This window comes from Marmota marmota, unplaced genomic scaffold, assembly GCF_001458135.2.
Source record: "Marmota marmota marmota unplaced genomic scaffold, marMar, whole genome shotgun sequence".
In the NCBI taxonomy this organism is placed as follows: Eukaryota; Metazoa; Chordata; class Mammalia; order Rodentia; family Sciuridae; genus Marmota; species Marmota marmota.
The window spans coordinates 44563978-44568311 of NW_026000174.1; the positions used below are offsets into that span (position 1 = coordinate 44563978).

At 43.2% G+C, this 4334-nt stretch overlaps 1 protein-coding gene across 1 annotated transcript in view; it reads right to left on the minus strand.

Moving 5' to 3' along the window:
* Positions 1–648, minus strand: part of Lmo2 (LIM domain only 2) — an 11314-nt gene extending 10666 nt beyond the window's left edge. Inside the window, exon 1 of the mRNA XM_015477757.2 lies at positions 471–648. The gene's annotated coding sequence lies outside the window, so the exon portion shown is untranslated. The remainder of the gene's footprint in view (positions 1–470) is intronic.
* Positions 649–4334: the final 3686 nt, after the last annotated feature.

Consider the following 4334-nt stretch of genomic DNA (forward strand, 5'->3'; position numbering starts at 1 on the left):
GCTGCCAAGGGCAGAGAGGGGGCGGCGGCCTGGGGGCGGGGAGGGGACCTAGCCTCTCTCCCCGGGCTTCCTCCTCTCTCGGGAAGGTCTATTTTCGCTCAGCTTCCCTCTGTCTCTGGTTTCATTTCCTTTTTCCTGATCACGATTCAAATACAATAGAAGGAAATCACATTTAAAGAGACAGATGCCCGTCCCCCCTCCCCTTTTTTTTCTTCCTATTTTTTTTTAACGGGGCTCCTGGGGATTAGCAATACAAACAGCAGCAGCAGCAGGACTGACTTGCCTTCTTAAAGGGGCCAGCGTCGGGGACAGAGTCGCTCAGTGAACACCTATCCTTGGAGAGGAGGCTAGGCTGCCACTAAATCATTCCTCAAGGCTTCCCCTCTTCCGCGTTTCCCTTTTGGTTTAACTAAGGCCGAAAGTATCCACCCGGCATCTCAAGCAATAAAGAATGTGAAATAAGCACCTACAGGAATGCAGGCGTTCCGAGTGGCTGTCGCGCGCGCCCGTCCCGGGTTCGAGGTCCCAGGTCCACGGTCGCGGTGCGCGCGGATGCCCCGGACAGCGCGGCTCTGCTGGCGGCGGGCTTGTAGCTGCGTCTGCGCTCCAGAGAGGCAACTGGAGCTGTGCGAGCAGGGAACGCACGGGCTGGGTACGCCTGAGCAGTGCTGGGGACAGCTAATCCTGTAGGGAGGGTGGCTGGGAGGGACCACGTTGGTCTGGGTCTCCTCTCCATCTGCTGGCGGCAGAACTCCCTCCCTCAGCATCTTTCAAAGAGCGAACTCCTGCGGTTAGACTAACCCCCTGTAAAGTGCCAGTAATACCCGACCAGAGAAAGTGTTTTTCCAAAGATCAAGAACATTAGTTGAGAGATGATTTTTGCCCTAAGTCAAAGAAAACGAAGGCAGACCTCATTTTGACATTCAGGTTTCTCCTTCAAGCTCGAGGCTGAGTTCTAGGAAGAGAAAGGAATGCCGAAGGGGAGAGGAGGAGGCAAATAGGTTGCCCTTCCATGGAGAAAAACTTGAGTACCTCTGGGCCTCAGAGTTCCGTGAAAATGTCTGCGTTCAGAAATTATTATTCAAGGCCCATTTGTGTATGATGCAAGTCATCAGGCTTGTAAAGAGGAAACGATCAAGTACTTTCAGAATCTGTAGTTTTTATATGAATAGCATGGATCATCACGGTCACAGACATTTTATTCCCATTTGAAGCTTTATCTTCCCTGTTCAGAGCCAGATCCTCACACATATGACCTGAAATTACCATTGTCTTTGGATTCTTGTCATTTTCTTGTCTCCCTAAGCTAAGGCTTGGGTCCCTAATTTGTATGATTAAAACCTGTGTGTGTGTGTGTGTGTGTGTGTGATTGCCCTTTTGTATGCTTATGTCAAAGGAAGCCTCATAGGCACTTTTGGGTCCAAGGTGGACCTTCAGTATGTACAAATGACAATTTCCTGATCAGACCTTGTTTTCAACTTAAAAAAGAAAATCCCTAGAATTTTTAGCCAAGCCTAAATTATGTGATAAATATATAAATATGATAAATATGTAATCACTCTACTTTCATATCTATCAGAAAGGAGAATAAATATATAGGTTGTGATTGACATTCTAATTATAATGAGTCAATGTGATAATTAATACTGGAACTCTGGAACCAGGCTACCTGGGTTTGACTTAGGTTCTTAACTCATCAGCTAACATGAGCAGGGAAAATTACTAAATCTAAGGAGGTACTGTTTGGTAAGTGGTTGAGTAATCCAGCTGCTTCTGTTCTAACCCACTTTGAACCACCTGTGTGAACTTGGGCTAACAACAGGATCCTCATCTATAAAATGAGAATGACAGGATTGATTACATGGATTGCTGTAAGGATTAAACAAATTAATGTGTGCAAAGTGTGGCATATAGATTTGTAATGGGATCAGGGTAATAATTGTTACAAAATGTATTGCATGGAAAGCAATGGACATATATTAAATTATCATAAATGGCAGTTGCTATGTTTTTTCAAAAAGATCATTGAGATAAAACAAGTTGGAAATTAAATCGAAAGTTTAAATGGAGATTTTAAATAAGAATTTCTCACTCAAATTTAAACAAACAGCTATTTCCCAGTGTGTGTGTGTGTGTGTGTGTGTGTGTGTGTGTTGGGTCTTGTTTGAGACAGGGTCTGACTATGTTGCCTAGGCTGACTTCAAACTCACAATCCCCCAGCCTCGGCCTCCTGAATAACTGGGACTGCAGGCACACACCATTGCCCCCATAAACATTCCCTGTTTTAAAAAAGCAAATAGAGCAAGATCCCTTTGCCTCATTCCCTACTGCTCCTAAACAAAACGTAAATGCCTTTTCCTTTTTAATGTTCATTAAAATGGAACAACTAGATGCTTTTTGTGCATCTGCTTGCTTTTATTAAACCTGATAAAGTTGTTACTTTTCTTGCAACCATTTTCCATGAGGCTCAAGTCAGTTGTTAAAATTAAAGTATCCTTGGGTTCCAAAGGTAACCTCAAAATGGCCAACTTTTGGGCATAAACTTTTCTTTAAATAATATGCTTCTGCTTTGACGAGTGTGTCAAGAGAAAGAGATGACTGCGTATGACTTTGGGTCAGTTTCTTATCTTTCACAACTCTTTGGGGAGAACTTCCTGGAGAAGGTGCATATTTGAAATGGTATCTTAAGATTTCAATTTCACACACAGTGGCTGTAAGAAATAACTTCCTACTGGCGGGATTTCATTTCTATTCAACGGGCAATTAAATCGCTCAAATTTAAGTTTAACATTTAGAATCAAGTCTCAAAATGTGTTTTTATTATGAATAATTTTAAAGCAATCATGACCTTATTGTATCCCCCCATAGCAACCAGAGCCTTCTTTATGCAGGAGAGAGAGTCAGTCGAAATGAGGCGATTTGAACATGTAGAGTAGAGGAAATCTGTTCTTGATCCCTACACAATGGGACTGAAATTTAATTCCCTCTCCCTCTCCCCCCACTCCTTGCAAATCTCAAATACCCTGAAATTTAGAAATGTTCCAAGTTTTCCTTCCTGAATAAGAATGTTGGAAGAAGACTGAATCAGTGTGCATGATGAATCTGACCCCAGATGGATCATATTTTTTTTTCCCAGTGGGCATTTTCTATTCTTTCAGCTTATTACATTTACAATTGTTTTCTAGGAAAGAACAGTTTCAAGTGACTAAGACTACATTCCTTTGCTAAAGTGGACTTCTGATAGAAATGTAAATGCAAATGTCATTGGGAAAATGCTAACGATGACAATGTACCTCTTTTTTCCCCAACCATTAGAAGCCAAGTTGAACATATGCCTTGCTAGTGGTGACATTCACAGAAATAAAAATATCTCTAATGTGGCTTCAGCTCCCATGCAAAATTCTTTAAACTACTGGGTTGTCACAGGCATCTGGCTCCCAAGCTCATTCGGAACATTTCAGGGTCAGTTGATGGATGTGTTTGCACAAAATGTTGGTTCTATTAGTAACCTCAGTGATAAATAAAGTCTGGTTTCCTATACAATAGAAAAGGGCCCTGAATAAATCTTCTAAAAAAAATCCATATCAACTGAGGGTTAGGAGGATGAGCACAGCTCAGCTGTTTACTTGCTGTGTGATTTGGGGGAAATTACTTCACCTTTCTGAACCTCAGTTGCTATAGGCCACATGGGTCTCCTGGAATAGTAAGACTCAGCAGGGCCAAGATTAGGGTAAACCATGGGGATGCCTACTCACCTCGTAGGAATTTTCCTAGGATTCAATATGATAACGTGTGTAAAAACGCTTTGCACAGCAGTGATGCAATGATAGCTGTTGCCATTACCCCATCTTTCAGAAATGATCACCACTATATCAGGAAGCAACAGTCTCCCAGCCAATCAGGACATCTGCCAGAGAATGTGAAGACTGGGGTGTTGAGCTCGTGACATCAGCAAACTTCAGGCTTTGGGAGCTCCATCTTTCAGCCATGAGCTTAGGACTGTGCCCAGTTGGGCCCTGGGTAGGCTGCTACAATGTCATTGCTTCAGTCACATCCCTGATTTGTCTATCCGATTTTCTCCCTTCTAATCTTTTGCAACTGAAAAAGGGGCAAAACCAAGTGCTACAAGAACTGCCCCCATGTTGGAAGCCGTGTCACATCTCCACAGCAAGTTCTTAGCAGAGGTAAGCCCATAGCATGTTCCAGTGTCAGGAGCCTGAGAATGTGACTTCCTAGCTGTCTCCTTAGAACCGGAGCCCAAAAGCTCCTCCCTCCTGGGCTTCACCCATCCCTGTTCCACCTGCAGCAGCTCTGAATTTATTGACCTTGATCTC